The sequence below is a fragment of the Urocitellus parryii genome, chromosome 5, assembly GCF_045843805.1.
Source record: "Urocitellus parryii isolate mUroPar1 chromosome 5, mUroPar1.hap1, whole genome shotgun sequence".
Taxonomy (NCBI): domain Eukaryota; kingdom Metazoa; phylum Chordata; class Mammalia; order Rodentia; family Sciuridae; genus Urocitellus; species Urocitellus parryii.
In genome coordinates this window covers 125836949-125859894 of record NC_135535.1, presented here as the reverse complement: position 1 = coordinate 125859894, position 22946 = coordinate 125836949, and the positions used below count along the sequence as shown (strand labels likewise).

Here is a 22946-nt window from a genome sequence, read left to right as displayed (position 1 = left end):
CATGGAGGAGATAGAACCCAGACTCAAGAGACTGAGGATCGACCCAGAGGAGCCACTACCCAGAAGGAGGAGATTTCGGAAAAGGATGAAGAAAGACCAGATTGAACCAGTCGAAAAGCTGATTTCGTGGAAAGACGTAAAGAAACTAACAACCCAGGCTTCCCAAATACTTCGACGCCTAGGAAAGAACAGGACCCCAGTCTTGATGGTAGCGACAGTAATTGCCCTACTGGGCTGTCAGGTAAAAGGGAATCAAGTAGACACTTATTGGACATATTTCCTAGATCCACCCCTGGTACACCCAGCTGTGTGGACTGGAGAATCTATTCCAGTATTTACTAATGACTCATTCATGATGGGAGGATTTACAGATACTCATATTACTCCCAATCATGTGACTAGATTTAATTATTCTGGCTACAGTGCCCAATTACCTTTGTATTGGTCACATGATAAACATGCTGGCTGTCTGAAAGTATCATTCGAAGAAAAGACAGCGATTGGTAAACCTAGATTGACAAATAATTCTATTTATGGGGACTTAAAACCTAATATTAGATCAGTAATTAAAATGGGACTTTCCCATAACAAGCCAGTCATTTCTGCAAAACCTCCACAGATACCCCACTGTCCAAATAGTTCTATAATTGAGATCGGCACCTTTCCTAAATGGATGGATTGTGTAAATGCCTTTCCTGTACAACATAAGGTGTCTAAAGATAGTGGGTATATTTTAGACTGGTCTCCAAAGATTGATAAAAGACAATTACGAAGAAATTCTGCTATGACACCTGCAGGATTTGTCAGTAATATTTTGACTTATAGTGAAGGAGATATTAAAAAAGATATTTGGCGCTTAATTGCTGCCTCAGAGTATTTACATTTTACAGATAAGCCTTTACCAAAATTTGTCGGCAAGAACTGTAAAGAGGGATCTTGCTATGGCCTAAGAGCTTGTGTCCAATCTCCTTATGTTTTAATTATTGGAAATGTAAAAGTTAAATGGATGGATAACAGATATGTTATTGCTTGTAATAAGTGCAACCTAACCAATTGTATTACTAGGTATAATGGAGGAAAAGGAGTGCTGATACTTCATCAGCCCTCTTTTGTTTTATTACCTGCTAATATTTCAGAGCCATGGTATGCTGATGCTGGTTTACAAGTCTTGCAGCAAATTCATGCTCAGCTAACAAGACCTAAACGTGCTATTGGAGTCATAATTGTTGGTGTGTTAGCACTGGTCTCATTTATTGCCTCAACAGTCTCTGCGTCTCTGACGTTGTCTCAAAATATTCAACATGCAAAATTTCTTAATAATTTAGCTCAAAATACTTCCAAGGCTCTGCGTAATCAAGTAAATATTGATGAAAGGATTGAAACTAAATTAAATGCCTTAGAGGCGACTGTTATAGACATAGGTAATGAACTTTCAGCCTTAAAATTTAAGGAGAGGCTTAAATGCCATGCTAATTATAAGTATGTGTGTGTTACAGCTGCCAAGTACAATGCTTCTCTCTGGGATTGGGAAAAAGTTAAAAACCATTTATTAGGTATTTGGCAAGATAGTAATAATAGCTTGGATATTCTGGAACTTCATCACCATATCCAAGACATTCAAAATAATAAAGCTGATTTTTCAGATCCTTCTTCTTTGGCTAACCAAATATTGAAGGAGTTAAATGGATTCAATCCTGGAAATATTCTTAAACACTCCGCTTGGTACATTATTGGATTATTCTCTTTGCTGTTAATTCTCTTTTGTATTGTAACTATAGGATGGAGAGTCTTCCAATCAAGAATCCAGGAACTCCAGAGAATAAACCGCCGCCTCATTTTTAAGACAAAAAAGGGGGAATATGTTGGGAGCCATTCTCACACGTGATCGGGTGCCTCCCGTTGAGGGTCTGAGGCACTTTGGCAAATGTCGAAGTTTTTCCCGTCCCTCTCCTGATGAGAGAGCCCATCCGTGTGGGGGTGTGCCTGACCACTGACCCCGGGGACCCAATCGCTGACCCTGACCTTGGAGTGCAGCCCCCCCTCAACCTTCATTGGATGGAATTCTCCCCTGAATCTCTGGTTCCCTAATAAAAGGCTACTCCCGGCGTGCTCGCTCTCTCTCTCCTGCTAGCCCTGAGTATTCCTTGCTGCCCTGCTGGGCGGCTAGAGGAGCGAACCAGAGAGGGGAGCCGTCTCGGACCTAGCAATAGAATTAAGGTAATTGAGTCTTGTGTTTTTATTTCGATCTCGTCTAACTAACTTTATGCCTAGAACCTCATTAATGAAACCACTGCACAGGCCGCGTGGTAGAAGACAGATCCAAAAGTTATATAGTTTAAAACATAAAGAGAAATAAAGAGACATTTGACAGAAAATATAACTTTCACCTATTTGCTATACAATCTGTACATGGTATTTAAGAACTTTACCTAAAGGTGATATAATCCATTCTTTATTGCAAATAACCCAGGTTCTATGCCCGGATAGAACCAGACCATCAGAGAGAGGTCTACAGGATCAAGGTGTTTCAGTCCTTAGAGTTCTCCTTTGGCACAAAGTACTCTGCTTCCCCTGAGTAGCAATTATAGGCAGCATGCTGCACTGATTTCCATTTCCAGTCATCACTGAATGATTACGTAAGTGACCTAGAGGAAGACCCGGAAAAGAACATTGATTGTACTTCAATCCCAAGAACTCTTAAGGTCCCATGAGAAATTCCTGATAATTTATTTTAATGGCCAATGCAAATCACATAACAGAGAATATCTGCACTATTGCTTTGAACTTCAGAAAGACAGATCAATTTGCCTTAAGATCATGGAACCTATTTCTATGCAACATTTTGTCCCGATATTGATGTTGATCTTTTTTTTAATATTTATTTTTAATTGTAGTTGGACACAACACCTTTATTTTATTTATTTATATATGGTGCTGAGGATTGAACCCAGGGCCTTGCATGTGCTAGGTGAGCACTTTACCGCTGAGCCACAACCCCAGCCACCACCACCCCTTTTTTTTATACTGGGGATTTAACTCAGGGGCAATTTACCACTAAGGTACATCCCTAGGCCTTTTTATTTTTTATTTTGGGACAGGGTCTCCCTAAGTTGTTCAGGTCCTCCCTACGGTGCTGAGGCTGGCCTTGAACTTAAAATCCTTCTGTTTCAGACTCTGGATCTGCTGGTGTTACAGGTATGCACCACCACACCCAGCTTGCTATTGATCTTGTCTACTTTCCCTGAAGCTGATTTTCATCTATTTCTACATTTGCATTCTAACCTAAGACCTCATAAACAAAGTAGGAAATAAGAAATAAACTATTTACCTCAGACCTGCTCATTTTCTGCTGCTCTAGGAAACAGGTAGGGTGAGCTGGAGAAGAAAGAATGGATCACAAAAGGTTTGATTTGCCTAAAAGCTCAAGATAATAAAATGGCTCCCTGTAGGAGAATGTCCTTTGGCTCTTAATTACCTTGACAATACTTGCTGTCTTTAAACTGAAACTGATTTTTTTGGGAGGAGGGGGGTACCAGGTTCAATACTAGGTTCATGATATTCTCCATGATAAGGTCACTGCTTTTCCCCTTAAGCAGATCCAAAAGTTATACAGTTTAAAACATAAAGAGAAATAAAGAGACATTTGACAGAAAATATAACTTTCACCTATCTGCTGTACAATCTGTGGATAAGTACAAGGGGTAATTATCCACTGAGCCACCTTCCCAGCCTTTTTTTTTTTTTTTTTTTGTATTTTTATTTAGAGACAGGGTCTCACTGAATTGCTTAGGCCCTTGCTAAATTGCAATCCTCCAGCCTTAGGATTACAGGCTTGCACCACCACATCCAGCTTGAAACTGATTTTGACTTAACTATGTCAGAAATTCTGACTAATGGCTTAGGCACTAATGAATGTGATAACCTGGATCTTCACCCTCTGAAGCTCAGTGGCTTTCATCTTTCATATTGGGCAGAAAGCAGTAATCCAGGAAGCTCTTCCCTGTACTACTTTCCAGGTCTATATGACAGAATGGAGGAAACACCCATATCTCTTAAGGCCACCAGGGGTAGGAGTCATGGTATGAGAGCCCCTTGAAGATCTGTAAAAAGCAGACAAACTTGAAAGGAATCAAATGTTGTTGGGTGGGAAGTGGGAGCGGGGAATTAAGTTTTTCTTAATGGTAGGTGGTATTTCCCCCCCACACACACCAGGTTCTCTCACATCCTTAATTGAAGTGACATTCCTGGACAGACCTGCCTTCAGCCTGAGCCGTAGCTCACCTCTTTCTTCTGAAACTTGGCACAAACCTCCCATTGTCTCAGTTTGGGTGGCCTGTTTCTAGACATGCAAACCTAGAATCTGCTCTTTCCCAGCAGGGTTTTCTGCTCCACTCGGATGGTCCATTCCACAGGTGCCTTCCTCCTCACTTAACGAGAGCTGCTTGGTTCCTAAGAACCAGGATCTGGGGCTAGGGGACAAAATAATTTTAGTTGGAACCTACACCTTGGGAACCTGAGTCTTGAGCTGACTGGGCAGTTCAAACCACAAGTGCAGCACCCAGCAGGTTGTACCCAACCGGTCGTTGGAGCGCGAGGGTTCCCGGCAGTGCCCACTAGGGCGCGCACAACCTCCGCACAGGAGGCAAAAGCGGCCACTACCGCTCACCAGATAGTCATCCTTCCGCCTGCCCGCCATCTCCTACACGACAGAGGGCCAAGTTGGAGCCACCCGCCGCACCCGTCCAAGAGCTTGGATCTAAGGTCGGGTCCCGCCTTTGCACGGGCTCGGCTGGCCTTTGATGCAGGTTGCACCCTGACCACGATCCTCGTGCGTGTCCCGGGCCTGAGCCGCGCATGCGCAGGAGTGCCTGTCTCTGGTTCCCGCGCAGTACGCGCCCGGGATCTGGAAGAGCTGTTTCCCGTCTGGCTCCGCGGCAGTAGCCGCGCCTCAATCCTGCCGAGGGAGGGGCTGTGTCCGCCGGGCCCGGAGGCGTTGCGCCTGGCGTTTGCGGCTAGTTCCGTGCTTACCCGGCTCCACCAGAAAGGACGCCTGCGGCGCAAACTTCGCGGAGAAAAACTGTCCCTAACAGCAATGTTGCTTTCAGGAAAGCAGAGCAGCGAGGTGCCGGTGGTTTTGTAGTTAGTAGTAACGAAGACAGTAAAATGCCTCAAAATTACTTTTAATTCACAAAACTTGGGAGATCAATAAAAATGCACACAAACTAAAAAGAAAATGGCTGAGATTGTAGCTTAGTGATAGAGCACTTGCCCAGCATGAGACCCCTATGGGCTTGGGATATAGCACGGTTGGTAGAGTACCTTCCTGGCATGCACAAGGCTTGGGTTCTAATCCCCAGCATCACTTAAAAAAAAAAAAAAAAAAGTAGGAGGCCCTTAGTGAGCTCTTCAGCACCACCAAAATAAGTAGAATGACTGACACCCAACCTCACCTAACAACTTTTACAAAAAATGCGATTTAGAGCATAAAGAGGATCGCAATTCAAGACCAGATTGAGAAATTTAGGAAGATCTTGTCTCAAATAAATAAAAACAGATAAATAAAGGCCTGGGAATATAGCTTAGTAGTAGTGAGTTCCAGGGTTCAATCTCCAGTACTAGGGGGGCGGCAGAGGGTGAAGGGGAGGTGCGGGCTGGCCGGGGAGAGGAGGGGGGGGAAGGGGGACCGACCACATAATTACTATGGCATGTTTTCAAAAAACAATTTATTTTCTTGGTCTTTAAAAGCCAGGGCTGCTCCGTGTCAGAGCATTTGCCTAGCTATGCAAAAAGCCCTCTGTTCGATCCCCAGCATAATCCACACACAAGATTTTTATTAATAAAAATTGTTTATTTTTTAAATAATTTTTTTTGCAGCACTTAACAGATTGAATGGGGGGAGGGGGTCTCTACCACTGAAGTACAACCCCAACCCTTTTTAATTTAAAACAAGGTCTTCCTAAATTGCCCAGGCTGACCTTGAATTTTAGATCCTCCTGCCTCAGCCTGAAGAGTAGCTGGGATTACAGGTGTTGGCCACCCTGCTCAGCTCAAAATAACCGAATACTAAAATAGCACAGGTCAGTAGATTTCTCACAAAAGTTTCAAAGCACACACATCATTTATAGGATATGGAGTTAATTTTTGTTTACTAGTGAAAGTAGACAATGTGTAGTAATAATTTCCTATTCAACAGTTTTGGTCTGGCATGGTGGTCTGTAATCCCAGCCACTTGGGAGCCTGAGGCAGAAGAATCCCAAATTCCAGGCCAGTCTCAGGAATTTAATGAGGCCCTAAGCAACTTAGTGAACCCTTGTCTCAAAATAAAAAATAAAAAGAGCTGGGGATCTAACTCAGTGGCAAAAGTGTCCCTAGGTTCAATCTCTAGTACACCCCCCAAAAAAATAAGTTTTGAAATTCTGATTTCCCACAATGTTTTTCTCATTCTTTCTTTAAAATGCCCAATCACTCTGCACAAATCAAAATGGAGCTCAGCTCTTTCCCCTGCTGTCAGTACTTACCAAATGAAATGTTTTCACCACTTGAATTGATGTGTGGCTGTTAATCTCTGACACTACACTGAATATATAAAATAGATCTTGTATTAGTAAGTTTTCCAATACTATGAAAAAATACCTGTCATGCGTGTGGCCCAGGTTCGATCCTCAGCACCACATACAAACAAATGCTGTGTCCGCCGAAAAACTAAAAAATAATTAAAATTCTCTCTCTTAAAAAAAAAAAAAAAAAAAAAAAAAAAGAGTGTGGGCGCACTGGAAATGCTGGAGAGTGCTTTCAGGCTGGTTGGGGAGTCCTTGTCCCGGTCAAGTTGGTGGTGGAGCGAGTACAGAGGTTCACCTGTAATCCCAGCCTCCTCGTAGGCTAAGTCAGGAGGGTAACAAGTTCAAAACCAACCTTAGCAGGAACCACCTAATTTCAACTGGCTGAGCACAGTCCTGCTCTTCATGGAGAGCAGGTGCTTCATTTCTGTTCTGAGCTGCAAATGAATTGAATAAACCATGCTGAGCCAGTCTGCTCCTGGCCTGGCTGAAGCTACACCCAGCAGCAGAGAACCTATGGAGATGGGAGAGCCAGCAGTCATCTCAGGCTTCCCTTGGTGCTGGTGCAGCCCTCCATACTCAACCCTGGGTAGCCAAACCATGGAATAGAGCGACCAATAGGAAGAGGTAGCAGGGTACCCTGCCTGGGGCATCATCTTTGGGGTCATGGTGACCCTAGACTTGCCTGGGGTACTGGGCAGATACTATCTACTCATGAGTTCTTGTGTCATCAAATGTGTTGTTTTTGAGAAAACCATATTTCTTGTTCCCTTAAGTGTTGTGAGGGTGAGTGTTGAAGACCCTGCCACTCTCAATAAAGACCTGGCCTGGAGCTATGCTATGTGGGCTAACTAGGCTGGACTCCTCAGCCTGTCAACCCTACACCTGGGCTAAAAAAAAAAAAAAAAAAAAGATCCCAAGTTCAAAGCCAGCCTCAGCATTTAGCAAGTCCCTGTTCAAAAATAAAAATTAGAAAGGGTTGGAGATGTAGTTCAGTGGTTAAGTGCCCCTGGGTTCAATCCCTGGAATCTTCACACACACACACTCCAAAAAATTAAAAACTGATGATAGTCCCAGCCAGGCATGGTGATGCTCACCTGTAATCCCAGCCACCTGGGAGGCTAAGTCAGGAGGATAACAGGTTAAAGACCAACCTCAGTAATTTAGGCTATCTCAAAACAAAAAATCTCAAAAAAACCTATCTCAAAAATAAAAAGGGTAGGGCTGGGGATGTGGCTCAGTAGTAAAGGATCCCTGGGTTCAATCTCCAGTATCCTTACATGCCTAAACTGCCAAAGCTAGCCTTGGCAATTTGGATTTCTTAAGTAGTAAACAAAGGTTTACTACTTGCATGATGAGATTTTCTTGGGAGAACAGGATGGCTCCCAAATAGGCTCCAGAATAAAGTGATAACAGGAAAAATGACTCACTTCAAGGTGTTACTGTGGTTAATGGGTATGGCAAAAATAAGGGCTCCAATGCACACGCTGGCTTGTGTGGCTCTAACTTCCCTTCAAATCCAAACCTGGGAGTGTCTGGGCTTTCCTATAGGCTGTCAATGTGGAGAGCAAAGGAGAGGGGAAGAGGTGGGGCTTCAAAGCTGTCAAATGTCAAATACAGAGTCATACTCTAGTACATGAACGCATTAGACAAAAATAAAATAAAATAATTAAAAGGAAATATTGGCCAACAAAGATGACACTGCTGGAAAGAAAGAAAAGGGATACCACAGGACACAAATTTCAAAATGAATGTAAGTGGGCTGAGTGCAGTAATTGCATACCTGAAATTCCAGCCACTCTGGAGGTTGAGGCAAGAAGATTACAAGTTCAAAGCCAGCCTCAGCAATTTAGCAAGACCCTCATCAACTTAGTGACACCCTGTCTCAAAATTATAAAAAGCAGAAATAGGACTGGGGATGTAGCTCAGTGGCAAAACATCCTTGGGTTAAATCCCCAGTATCAAAATATATATATGGAGAAACAGAAGAAATAGCTGAGGAGGGACAATACTAATATTGCCACCTGCTGTCAGAGGGACTAAGTGAAAGGAAACAAATGAATGAGGAAAGTGATTGGTACAAAAAGGATGTCTCAGAGTAAGTGATACTGTTTTCCTGGTTTAGGTTTTTGTTGTTGTTGTTTGTAGTAATAGGGACAAAATCCAGGTCCTGATGCATGCAAGGCAAGTGTTTAACACTGAGTCACACCCCCTCACACCCTAAGTCAACTGTGTGTATCATTTCTATATTTGATGTTCTACTAATATGGTAATGTCCTAAATATTGGTGGGATACTTGAAATATCTAAATGAATCACAAGAAACATGCAAAATCAATTATTTCTATATGCAACAGTAACAATTTGAAATTCTATTCATATGACATTATGTACCAAGGTATGTTTGTGCGGGACAGTACAGGGGATTGAACCCAGGGGCACTGTACCACTGAGCTACATCCCCAGCCCTTTTTTTAATTTTAAGACAAGGTCTCACTAAGTTGCTTAGGCCTCATTAAATTGCTGAGGTTGGCCTCAAACTTGCAACCCTCCTATCTCAGCCTCCTAAGTTGCTGGGAGTACAGGTATGCACCACTGTGCCCAGCTCAAGGTGTAATTTTAGTGAAAATAAACAACTTTTCTAAGAACAAATAAGAAATGGTTGAACAGAGGGCTGGCAATGCATCTCAGAGATGGCTTCCCATGCACTAGACCCTGGAGGAACAATCCCCAGTACCATAAAATATAAAATAGAATGGTTGTAGAAATATAAAATAGAACTTGTTAAATGTAATATCCTATAGACAACTCACTATTTGACACCTCACCCAGGGGCAGGTAAGGTTAGAATGGGACATCTGAGCTGTGGGCAACCAAGCGGAGTCCAATCCCAGGATAGGTAACACAAGGCCCCTGTGAGGGCAGCCTTTTTTAGCTTCCCTGTCCAGGATACTAGTGTTTCCTTCTAGGCAATGATACCATGGGATAGACTAGAATATACATCACAGATGAGCAATTGGGTAATTTACTAAAACAATCAGCAGAAACAAGTTTTCAATAGCCCAACACTCTCTTGAGAAGTCTTCTGAAACATTTGCTTCCTACCCCTTTCTTGACCATGCCTTTTGTCAGATATCCTTCCTAAATGAACTGCAAGGCACATCTATAAATTGTGTAACCTTAAGTTTCTAATCTTCTATTTGCTTGTTTCCTCAACTGTAAAATAGTAGTGATGATAGTACTAATATTGCATACACCATAAGGGAGGTACTTTTTGGATATATTTCAATTACTATCATTTCAACATAATTGTAAAGGGTTTAACTAATAAAACATTTTATGATTTTTTAAAATATATTTTGGATATGTGACCCATGCTGAGTTAATGTACAAATATGAGGTTTCAACTAAAGTTCATTGTATTTGCATATGAATATCCAGTTGCAATATCATTTGTTAGAAGACTCTTCTTTTCAGTTGAATTGCTACCTTCTTTGTCAAAAATCAGTTGGCACCCACATTTGCATTCTCAACAACTCAGGAAATTGAGGCAGGAGGATGCAAGTTCAAGGTCAGTCTAGGAAACCAGGTGAGACCCTTTATCAAAATAGAAAATAAGGGGCTGGGGTTGTGGCTCAGCAGTAGAGGGCTCACCTAGCATATGTGAGGCCCTGGGTTCAATCCTCAGCACCACATAAAAATAAATAAATAAAGGTATCGGGTTCAACTACAACTAAAAAATAAATATTAAAAAAATTTTAAATAAAAAGAGTTTATGATGGGGCTGGGGTTATGGCTCAGTGGTTGAGTGCTCACCTAGCTCATTGGAGGTGCTGGGTTCAATCCTCAGCACCATGTAAAAATAAATAAATAAAATAAAGGTATTTTGTCCAATTACAACTAAAGAAATATTTAAAAAAAAAAAAAAAAGAGTTTAGGATGCAGTTCAGTGAGACTGCACGGTGAATTCAATCCCCAGCACAGAAATAAATAAATAAATACATTGACCAGCCAGCATGGTGGCACAATCCTGTAACCCCAGCTACTTGCAAGGCTAAAGCAAGAAGATCACAAGTTCAAGACCAGCCTCAGCAACTTAGGGAGATATGGACTTAAAATAAAATAAAAATGTCTGGGTATGTAGCTCAGTGGTACAGCACCTGCTTGGCAAGCATGGGGTCTTAAATTCCATTCCCAGCACACTACAAAAAAAAAAAAAAGTGTCAATTTCTGAACTCTATTCTGCCCCACTGGTCTATCTCCTCACCAATATTATGCTACCTTGATTACTCTAACTTCATTTCTTAAAATTGGTGATTCCTCCAACTATTCGTCTTCTTCAAAATGGTTGTGGCTGGCTACTCAATCCTTTTGTGTTTTTTTCATTATATACTGTCCTTCTTTATTCCTGGTAATTTTCATTGTTCTAATGTCTACTCTGTTTAATATTAATAGAGCCATATCAAATTTCTTCTGCTTATTGTTTACATGTTATTTCTTTTTCATCTTTTTTTTTTTTCCTTTTCAGTGCTGGGGATTGAACCCAGGACCTTGTGCATGAGGCAAGCACTCTACCAACTGAGCTATCTCCTCATCCTCATCCCCTCATCTTTAAACTCTCTCTATAGTCATACATATAATGACTTTCTTGCTTCCTACCTCCTTTCTTGACCATGCCTTTTGTCACAGAAATCCTTTCTAAATGAATTGCAAGGCACATCTATAAATTATATACCCTTAAGTACACAACAAAGTTGGGTCATGGGTTTTTTGGGTTTTTTGAATCCATTTTGACAATTTCTGTCATTAATTGGTGTATTTATGCCATTTATGTTGTGTTCCTAAAAGAGTTTAAAATAGAAAGCTTAAAATTGCTCTTAGATGGGCTGGGGATGTGGCTCAAGCGGTAGCGCGCTTGCCTGGCATGCGTGTGGCCCAGGTTCGATCCTCAGCACCACATACAAACAAAGATGTTGTGTCCGCCGAAGACTAAAAAAAAATAAATATTAAAAAATTCTCTCTCTCTTTAAAAAAAAATAGTGAAATTAAAAAAAAAAAAAAAAAGACTGCTCTTAGAAAGGCCTGCTTACAAGGATGGCCCCTGGCTGGTCTTTGGGAACTTAATGGTAAACAGAGGCTCATACTTTGCCTAAATGATAGCTCACTGTGCCTACATTGTACAGTGTACATTATGATGAACACCTGCATGCCTTCCAGATGCCTGGAAGCTCACTGACTACTGTCAGTCACACCAGCATTCTATTCCTACATGGCTGGCTCTCAATAAGGATCCAAGAGACTGGGAGCATATTTCAATGGCACAGTCCTTGCCTAAAGTGCATAAGTGTGGGAAGCCATTCTCGCATGTGATTGGGCACCTCCCTGATTGGGTGTGAGGCGTTCTGGCCAAACTGTGTCCGAGCTAATCCCCACCCTCTCCAGGTGCGAGAGCCTGTGTGGGGGTATGACTGACCATTGACCCTGAGACCAATCACTGACCCTGACCTTGGAATGCTGCCCCCCTCGACCTTCATTGGATGGAATTTTCCCCTGAATTTCTTGTTCCCCAATAAAAGGCCACTCCCTGGCATGCCCTGCCTCTCTCTCCTGCTAGTCCTGAGTAAGCCTTACTGCCCCACTGGGTGATTCGAGGCGGGAACCAGAGGGAGGGCCGTCTCAGACCTGGTCAAAGAAAAAGGTAATTGAGTCTTGTGTGTTTATTTTGATCTCACTACTTAACTTCTATGCTACAAACCTCTCGTATGAAGCCAGCGTGTTTGGTCGCGCTGTTGACATAAGGCTTAGGTTTGATTCCCAGAATGGCAAAAAAATAAATAATAAATAAAATCTTAAATAATTATAAATGAAAAAAGCCAATTTTTAAAAGTTATGGATCAAATCTTTAATTGAATTTTTTCAAAAATAGCACACTTTTCAAATGTGTTCAGTGTAATAATGTATATTTCACATAACAATACTGCTTCAATATACATATGTACTTGCTGAGGTACACTACTGTAGTATAAATGGAATATTTTGAGGCATACATAATACCAGAAAAGAATTTTTTAAAATTATAGACTTCACAAGCTCACAGTTCTACTAGTATCAGTTCTTTATTGTTAAATGGTTTGACTGAAATAAGTGGAGTTTTCCTATAAAAGTAGCTTTAAGACAGGGGCTGTATGGACTAATGCTACATGCATCGCTATATGTTAACATCCAATTTACTTCAGTTCTCTGTGACTTGAATGTCAATATACCTGTGTCCCATGTTTTCTCAGTTTTTTGTTTTGTTTTTTTCTCACCAGGGCCATTTCATATACTCTTCCATTTAGAGTTCAACCAAAGATGAAATGTACACCTCATTTCTTCAATTTTCCGCTTCTGAGCAAAATGGATTGAGGATCAGGAACCAGATTAATCTTACCACCTGAAATAATTTAAAAAAATGAATTGATAAAATGCAAGAAAAGAATGGTTTCCAAGACCCCAAACACCAGACCACAAAAGAGAGTAATCCTTTTGAGATAGGAAAGAAATGAGATGAGCCCTATAAGTGCCCCTGCTTACTGACTTGAGATGTTTTAGATCACACTGAGGCACAGCCTGAAGAATTCCCTGAATTGAAGAAACAGATTTATTTGAGAGTCTGGGAAGACCAAGGCAGCTATATTCATAGAACCAGAGAGAGAGAGAGAGCAGCAGAGAAAGAAGACCCTAGATATCTGCAGTGTCCTCCTTGAACATTCTTGAATCCAAGGCCTGGCATCTACCAGCTCCCAGTAGAGTATTTATTAATTAGTACATGAGTTAAGGAAATTAACTATGTATGGTAAAAGAACCATCCAAAAGGTCAGAAGAACAGTGACAGTGATCACACAGGGTTTACCAAGCCAAGGCAGCCAAAGTAAGGAGAGCATCAGACTGAAGAATCTATCAGGCCAAATGGAAAAATACCATAAGTCATGGGCCATTGGGTAGTATACTCAGGAAGGCCTTACCTGAGTAGTGGGGAATAATTAGTACTTAAATGAAGCAATGTTCTCCACCTAAACAGAACAAACAAACCCTAAACAGAAGATGAAGAACAGAAATAATCATAGTATTTTCAAACAACTAAAAGCTCAAGAAGGGCTGGAGACGTAGCACTGTTGGTACAGTGCTTGCCTTGCATGCACAAGGCCATGGGTTCAATCCCCAGCACCACCAAAAAAAAAGTTCAGGAAGATTTATAATAATTTATAAGAATACAAAAATATCCAGCATCCAAGAAGTAAAATTCACAATGCATAACTTTCAGTGAAAGATCATCACGTAAGCAAACAGGCAAGAAAACATGACCTATAATAAGGATAATTACCAAAACCACTCAGCACTGACAATGATGTTAGGAGTACACAGAAGAAACTGGGCACAGTTGCACAGGCCTCTGATCCCAGCAACTTGGTAGGCTGAGGCAGGAGGATTACAAATTCAAGACTAGCCTCAGCAATTTAGCCAACCCCCGTCTCAAAATAAGACATAAAAAGGGCTGGAGATGTGGTTGAGTAGTTAAACACTTCTGGATTCAATCTCCAGTACCATAAAAATACTTAAAAAGTACACAGAAAAGTTAAATGTAGGCACAAAAAATTTTAAAAGGCCCAATCAAAATTCTGGAAATAATGATAATGGCTGAGATGAAAAATATATTGAGGGGCTGGGGTTGTGGCTCAGTGGTAGAGTACTCATCTAGCATGTGCGAGGCCCTGGGTTTGATCCTCCGCACCACATATAAATAAATAAATAGGTATTATGTCCAACTACAAGTAAAAAATCATTTTTTTTAAAGAAAAATACATTGAATGTTGAGCCAGGTGAGCTTTCACACACCTATAATCCCAGAAGCTCGAGAAGCTGAGGCAGGAGTTTAAAGCCAGAATCAGCAACTTAATGAGACCCTGTTTCTAAATAAAATTCAAAAAAAGGGCTGGGGATGTGGTTCAATAGTTAAGTGCCCCTGGGTTCAATCCCTGGTACCTAAAACAAACAAACAAAAAGATTGGATGTGATGAAAAGCAGATTAGACATTCTGGAAGAAAGATCACTAACTTGAAAGCAGTCAAGTTCATTTTTCCAAGAAAAAAAATCCAGAAAACTGAGAACATTAGTGAGCTTTGTGATGACTTCAAACAGCCTAAAATACAAATGACTGGAGGGAGCAGCAAAAAATATATATTCGAAGAAATAAGAGCCTATAACTTTCCACACTAAAACAAACACAAAAACCAAAGCTCAAATGAAACCTAAACAAAAGAAAAATTAAGTAACGACACCAAGAAACATCATAATTAAATTGCTCAAAACACGTGATTAAAAAAAAAACTTAAGGGGCTGGGGTTGTGGCTCAGTGGTAGAGCACTTGCCTAGCAGGTGCCAGGCCTTGGGTTCCATCCTCAGCACCACATAAAAATAAATAAATAAAATAAAGGTATTGACAACAACAACTAAAAAAAAAATGAATAAAAAATAAATAAAAACTTAAATGCAGCTGGAGGTGTAGCTCAGCAGCAGAACAAATACTTAGCAGGGAGGCCTCAAGTTCAATCCCCAGAACCAAAAAAAAAAAAAGTTACATAATACACAGATATAGATGGCCGGGTGCATCAGTGCATGGCAGTAATCCCAGCTACTCAGGAGGCTGAGACAGAAGGATCGTGAGTTCAGAGCCAGTCTCATCAACGGTGAGGTGCTAATAAGCAACTCAGTGAGACCCTGTCTCTAAATAAAATATAAAATAGGGCTGGGGATGTGGCTCAGAGGTTAAGTGCCCCTGAGTCAATCTCCGGTACAAAAAAAAAAAAGCTATGGATGACAAATTTGTTGGAAACAATGCATGTAAAAAGATAATGGATGTTTTAATTAGCTTTTTTTGGTGTTGCTGCACCCAAAAAAAAGTGACAAGAACAATTTTAAGGAGGAAAAGTTTATTTGGGGGGCTCACAGTTTCAGAGGTATCAGTCCATAGATAGCCAACTCCATTCCTCAGGGCTGAAGTTTAAAAACTGAAAGTAAGGGCCTGGGGATGTGGCTCAAGCGGTAGCGCGCTCGTCTGGCATGCGTGCGGCCCGGGTTCGATCCTCAGCACCACATACCAACAAAGATGTTGTGTCCGCCGAGAAGTAAAAAATAAATATTTAAAAAAAAAAATTAAAAACTGAAAGTAAGACATCCCATTCAGGAAGACACAGCAGATAAGACTTTATACTCCTCCCACCCAGAGCAGCTAAATACTCTCAACATTACAGCAAATAAACATAGCACGGCCAGCTCAGTGGTAGAGAATGTGTAGTTGTTTTGTTTTGTGGGTTTTTTTTTTCTTTGTTTGTTTTGGTACTAGGGATTGTACCCAAGGGTGCTTAATCACTGAGCCATATCCTCAACACTTTCTATTTTTTATTTGAGACAGGGTCCACAAGGTCCAGCTAAGTTGCTCAGACTAGTCTTGAACTTGCAATCCTCCTGCCTTAGCCTACAGAGTTGCTGGGATTAAAGGCACATACCACAGTGCCCTGCAGAGTATGTGTTTTATGTGTTTAGCAAACAAGGCACTGGGTTTGATCATCAGCATCCTGCACACACAAATCAAACAAACAACAACAACAACAAAAAAGAAAAAAAAAAAAAAACCCCTACCAACTGAAAAGCTGAAAGAAAATGCAGACAAAGAAAGAATCTTGGGACCAAATAATGGCATGGTGCTGGGTTCCCAAGTTTTCTTTTTGCCTCATATATTCTAGGCCAGACATTAGATAAGTCAGCAATCTGAAAATATTAATGGAAGCAAATTTATGTTTATTTTTTTTTTGTGGTGCTGCAGATGGAACCCAAGGCCTTGAACATGCCAGGCAAGCATGGCACTGCTGAGCTATACTGCCAGCCCAGTTTATAGATTTTAGAAGCCTAAAAGAACCCCTTCTCTTTCTAGCCAAAGGACCAGGAGAAAGCAGCCTTACAAGATAGAAAACCTGCTTCAGCCAAACTTCATAGGGTGGGCGGGGGGACCAGACATGATGCCACTAGTATACTCATGTCAGCAAAAGATCTAAGGTGAACCCAGACTTCCACCCTCACTAGGCCTGCAAAACAAGTCAAACCTCACCCTCTCAGTCAAGGTGCTATTATCGAAGGTCTAGTGAAAGCCTGAAGTGGGAGCTTCCCTTCTCACTAATAACAAGGCATGCCTCTTACTCCCATCTCAGATTGTCAAAAGAGGAAAAAACCTAAAGGACAGTAATGAAGTGTCAGCTCCCCTCCCCATGCATGCTGTATCAGAGAAAACCTACTAAAAACAGGAGCTATAAATAAAAGCCAAAGTCTCATAATGCTCAAACTGTCCAGGATCTTTTTTTTTTAAGCATCATTACCAAGAAAGAGGAAAAATTTCCACTTGAACGAAATATAAAATCAACATCAAGATTTTGGCATATCTCACAAGGATTTTTAAGCATCCATCCAAAAATGCTTCATTGAGCAATCAAAACTCGTGCTTGAAAAGACTGGAAAAAAAAAAAAAACAGAATGACTCAGCAAAGAAACAGACGACAACTGAATGATCCAAGAAGAAATGCTAGAAGGAAAAATATAATTACCAAAATAAAAATTACTCACTGGATGGGCTCAAAAGCAGAATGGCGTCAAATAGGTGGGAAAATCAGTGAACATGAATTTTTTTTGGCAGGGGGGAGAGATAATGGGAATTGAACCCAGGGCCTGATGTACACTAGCTAAGTGTTCAACCACTGAACTACAATACCCAGCCCACAGTGAACATGAACACAGAATAGAAACTACTCAATCTGAACAGAGAGAAAAAAATGAACTGAAACTCAGAAACCTGCAGGACTATCACAAAAGATCTAACAATCATGTTATCAGACAGAGTACCAAAGAAAGGAAAAACAGTTTGAGGCGAAAAGCATTAAAAAAAATAGCTGAAAGTATCTCAATTTGACAAAGAAGCATAATGTTTGAGTTGATGTAGAAAAGGCATTTAACAAAATCCAACACCATCCATTTCAGAAAGTTAGAAATAAGGGGAATCACTTCAACTTGATAAAGAGTATCTATAAAAACTACAGCTAACATCACACTTAATTGTAAAAATTGCAGATTTTTCCCAAGTTTGGGAACAAGGAAAAGATGTCAAAAGAATTTTTTTTTTTTTTTGTACTGGGGGATCAGGGGTTGAACACAGGAACACTTAACCACTGATCCATACCCCCCAGCCCTTTTTATATTTTATTAAGAGACAGGGTCTTGCTAAGTTGCTTTGAACTTGTGATCCTCCTGCCTCAGCCTCCCAGGCTTCTGGATTACAGTCACCACTCATTTTTTAATATTTATTTATTGCTATATCCCCAGCCCTTGCAATCCTTCTGAGTCAATGGAATTACAGGGATGGGTCACCATAGCTGGCTCATCACTCTTATTCAACATGGTATGTAAAATAGGCAAAAGCCAGGTACAAACCATTATTCCATCAACTGGTGAGGCTGTGGCATGAGGATCACAAATTCAAGGCCAGTCTCAACAATTTAGTGAGGCCCTAAGCAACTTAAAAGAGACCATGTCTCAATACAAAAAAATAAAAACTAGGGGGTGTAGTTCAGTGGAAAAGCTACCCAAAGTTCAATTTCCAGTCCAGGAAAAAAAAAAAAAGAAAAGAAAGAAAGAAAAAATGGGCTGAGGCAGTGGTAAAATTCCCTTAAATTCAATCCTGAGTACTGTTTAAAAAATAAATAGATAGATAGATAGATAGATAGATAAATAAATAAATAAATCATTTAGAAAATAAATAAATAAAATCATTAAAAAAAAGTCAAGAAAAGGAAATAAAGGCAGAATGGAACAAAAGTAAAATGTGTCCTATTTAAAGATGGCATATGTTCTACATAAAAACAAATCCCAAGAAATATGAAAAATAAGCCTTCCTAGATCTAATATTTTTACCTAGCACATAGAATATATAAACAACACAAAAATCAAGTATATTTTCAAATATAATTGAAAATGCCTATGAAAAAAACTCAAGAAAATCTTAAGAAAATGAAGAGTACACTATGTAATAGTATGTGAAAAGCTCAACATTGTAAAGATTGGCAATTCTCTCCAAAATGACACAGGTTTAAAATATTTCCTATCAAAATTCCAGCAAGAGGGCTCAGAATGTTGCTCAGCAGCAGAGTGCTTGCCTAGCATGCCTGAGGCTTTGGGTTCCATCCCTCCCCAGCACCACCAAAAAAAAAAAAAAAAACCCACAAATTTCATTACTGGTTTCTTTCAATGTCCCCAAAATTCATCCATGTTGTAGCAGGTAATAGAACTGCCTTTCTTTTCAAGGTCTCCATATATGCCACATTTTGTTTATCTATTCATTTATAAATGGGCACTTGGGTACTTCCACTTTTTTCCTCCCATTTATTTTTGCCAGGCTGGGAACCAAACCCAGGGCATCTTGCATGCTATGCAAGTTATTCCTACTCAGCTACACTCCCATCCTACTTCCAGTTTTTGACTATTTGAATAATGATGCTATGAATGTGGGTTGGCACAAATCTGAATCCTTGGGGCTGGGAATATAGCTCAGTTGGTAGAGTGCTTGCCTTGAATGCACAGGCCCTGGGTTCAATCCCCAGCACCTCTCCCCACAAAAAACAAAAATCTAAATCCATGCTTTCATTTTTCTTGAATATATGCCCAAAAGTGGAATTACTAGATTATATGGTAATTACATTTTTATTTTTTGAGCAAGAGCCATACAGTTTTCCATAGTAGCGGTACCATTTTATATTTCTACCAGCAGTCCACAAGAGCATCTTTCTTAGTTTAAGGATGAGAAAAAAAGTCTGAATCATAAAGAAAATATATGAAGCCTAAGACAAAGCCCTGAACTTACTCACAAATTGCTCAATTCGAGTTCTTTCCAAATGAATTTTCAAAAGAAATCAGTGCAAAATGCATTTAAAGATATGACTAGGGAAAAAAATAATTCGGGGTGGAAGGGGAGGTGGCAAATAGATGACTGCACTATACACACCCAGCTTCCAGACCAGAAGGCAAAGAAAATCCACGAGGAAATATTTCAGATCAAAATACTGTATACTAATTTAGTAAAGCTGATGAAGGAAAAGTACAGGGGAAAGATAATGATATAAAAGAAATAAAGTTTTTGGAGAAAAACTATTTACTAATGGAGCAAGAAGTGGGAAGAAGTTTTGAGAAATAGTCTTGTGCAAGTTCTGACCTTTCAATATATGAATGTATTGCCTCAAAAATTTTCTTAAAACGCCAGGCACGGTGGCTAATCCCAGTGGCTCCAGAGGCTGCGGCAAGAGGATCCCAAGTTCAAAGCCACTCTCAACAATTTAGCGAGGCTCCATGCAACTCTGCCAGACTCCGTCTCTAATAAAATACAAAAAAGGTCTGGGGATGTGGCTCAGTGGCTAAGTGACCTAGTTCAATCGCCACTATCTAAAAAATAAGATGAAATAAAAAACCTTTACCATCACAACTCAATACCCGTGAAGGGCACCCTGACATGAGAGCAGCTCTCTAGTGCCTCCAAATCCCTTCAGGTCCACCAGTCAGTCCCTGAATGCAACATCCGGGCTCTGAGAAAAGATTCTTCAGAATCGGTCCTTTCTGGTCTGTGCAGGGTTAAGGGGAAGGCGCTCTAACCAAGCCAAAGATCCTCTGGAATCCTACTGCCATGACCAGCCCTAACCTCAAATCCCAGCAGGCAGTCCCACTCCAACTGGGTCCAATCCCAGGAGAACACAGGTGTGCGGCCCTGGACTTCAGACCTCCCGCTGGATGTCCTTCACCTGGGGCACTAAGTCTCCACGTGTCGGCTCCCAAACCAGGTCCCTAGGTGATTCCTTGGAGCACCTAGAATGCGGAACTCCAGGGACTTGGCAGAGACTAAGAAGTGGAGGCTTGTTTACCATCACCGTGGAAACCCCCCGCAGCGCGCAAGGCGGGGCTTCTGAGGGGCGGAACTAGACGGGAAGCTTCCAGAAACCTTACCACTTCCGGCGTTGCGGGAGGGCCACATCCCGAACACCTGGAAGCGCAGTCGGTGGACCCACGTCCCCATCCAACTGTCGACGGCAGGCGTGACCCCGAGCTGACCCCTCATGATCTACCCCTTTTTCAGGGAGGCGGCCAAGTCTGGCCTTCAGGCCATAAGGACAGCGCGAGGCGGGGCCTCAGCGGCCAACGCCCGGAGGTGGGGCTGCGGTGGCGCCATTGTTACGTGGCTAGAGCGCATTCGAAGCGGGCGGCCCGAGAGAAGGTAGTGGCTGCGCAGGCGCGAGCTTGTCCGTGGAAGGAAGGCGGGTAGGAGAACCCGGCTCTGCAGAGCGCCCCTGAGACCTTTACTACGGGCTGAGCACCGCTGTGGAAGTGAACGGGAGTCCATCCGAAGGACTTCTGATTTGAAACCCTCATGAGAGAAGGAAATGAACGTCCTTTCCTAGGAAGGAAGAAAGGAGACGGAGAAGCCCGGAGACGGGACGGGCATGAGTTGAGGAGTGAGAAACATAGATCTTGGGAAGACAGACATTTGGGTCTTCGCTGTCTTACTAAAAGTGACACCTGGTTCCCATGGGAGGCAAGACTGGCTTCTGGCCTGGTTCTCAGGGACAAATGCAGGGTCAGTAGATGTACCTTTGCTCCTGGAGAAAAGCGTCCATTTGTCTGTGTTTAAAGTCTCGGCTACCTTCAGACATGGCGTGTTTGCTCCAAACAAAGCAGACAGTTCCCCAGCCCTTGCTGAGGAGTTAAGTGAATGCACACAGTATCAGAGACCATGATTTATCATATTTGAGGGGATGGGGTGTAGCTAAGTGGTGGTGTTGCCTACCTAGCATGTGTAAGGTCACAGTATGATCTCCAGCAACACACCTACGCCAACATCTTTTCCATCTAAATATAGTCAAGTGCAACACTGTTAAAAATAATAAAAAAAGAAAAAACTCTTTTGCAAAAGTTAGTCTCCAAGGAGGAGCTTTATTTTTACTTTTCACTAGGGTAGTGGTGGTGGTTATTTCATCATGAATGACCCTGGTGTGAATCACAGAAATAGATTCAGTCACAACAGCTCTCCAGTCCCAGTCTCCAGGTTCTGACTCTTCTCAGAAATTTCAGAAATCCCTCCTGAGTCTTCCCATACCCCCTCAAATAGACATGCAGCCATCAGTTACTCAAAGTGTAGAAATCACTCAAGCTGTAAGTGGATTAAAAATGCCAATGGATAGGAGAAGTTGTGGCAAGGCAGCATTATCAAAGAGGAAGGAAGGTCACTTTTTTTTTTCTTTTTTGTTTTGGAGATTATTTTTTATTTATTTTATTTTGAGACAGGGATTCACTACATTGCCCAGGCTGGCCTTGAACTTGTGATCCTCCTCCTCAGCCTCCTGAACTGCTAGGATTACAGGCTTGTACCACTGTACCTAGGTAGAAAGATGTCTCTTTCAACCTTGTAAGTACATCTCTTCAGGAACATGAGAACACAGCAAGGGAAGGCATTGGGCTCTGACATCCCAACAAAACATAGAAAATAAGATACACAAGTATTAACATCAGTCACTATGGGATAGTCCAGCCTTTTGCAGTAACAGTGGACAGATGTTTCTTCCTATAATAAAAGATGGATATGCCAGACGTGGTGGCATAAGACTATAATCACAGGACTGAGGCAGGGATCACAGTTCAAGGCCAGTTTCTGCAACTTAGCAAGACCTGTCTCAAAATAAATAAAACTGGGAATCCAGGCTCAGTAGTGCATGCCTTAATCCCAACAGCTTGGGAAGCTGAGGCAAGAGGACTGCGAGTTCAAAGATGGCCTCATCAATTTAACGAGGACCTAAGCAACTCAGCAAGACCCTGTCTCAAAATCAAAAAATAAAAAGGGCTGGGGGAACTAGGGTTGTGGCTCAGCGGCAGAGTGTTTGCCTACCAAGTGTGACGCATTTGGTTCAATCCTTAACACCTCATACAAAAACAAACACATGCTGTCCATCTACAACTACAAAAAAAAAATTTTTTTTTAATTGCGGGGGCTGAGGATGTAGCTCAGTGGTTAAGCATCCCTGTGTTTAATCAGAAAAGTAGAGAGTTTATTTAACATGTAGCAAGTATGATTTGGGAGAGGAGTTTTTGTCTTCTGGAATTTGGTAGTTTTCATTACATTGTGGGGGGGTAGAGGATATCTAACACTGCTGTTCAACAGAAAGATGTGAGCTTCATATATATAATTTTAAATTTCTTGTTAGCCACATTTATAAAATTAACAGGTGAAATTAATTTCAGTATTTTAATATCTAAAATGATGCAGACACTATGG

The 22946-nt window shown here is 41.3% G+C and overlaps 1 long non-coding RNA gene across 2 annotated transcripts; it reads right to left on the bottom strand.

The window, feature by feature from the left end:
• Positions 1 to 12720: 12720 nt before the first annotated feature.
• LOC113190327 (uncharacterized) lies at positions 12721 to 21535 on the bottom strand. 2 transcript variants are annotated; one of them, XR_013343649.1, is made up of 3 exons: positions 20627 to 21535; positions 19845 to 20002; positions 12721 to 12989 (listed from the first exon to the last, which is right to left on the bottom strand). It is a non-coding gene; the product is annotated as an uncharacterized LOC113190327 (long non-coding RNA). The 2 variants fall into 2 exon arrangements; XR_003301768.1 differs by lacking the exon at positions 19845 to 20002.
• Between the last annotated feature and the right edge of the window lie 1411 nt (positions 21536 to 22946).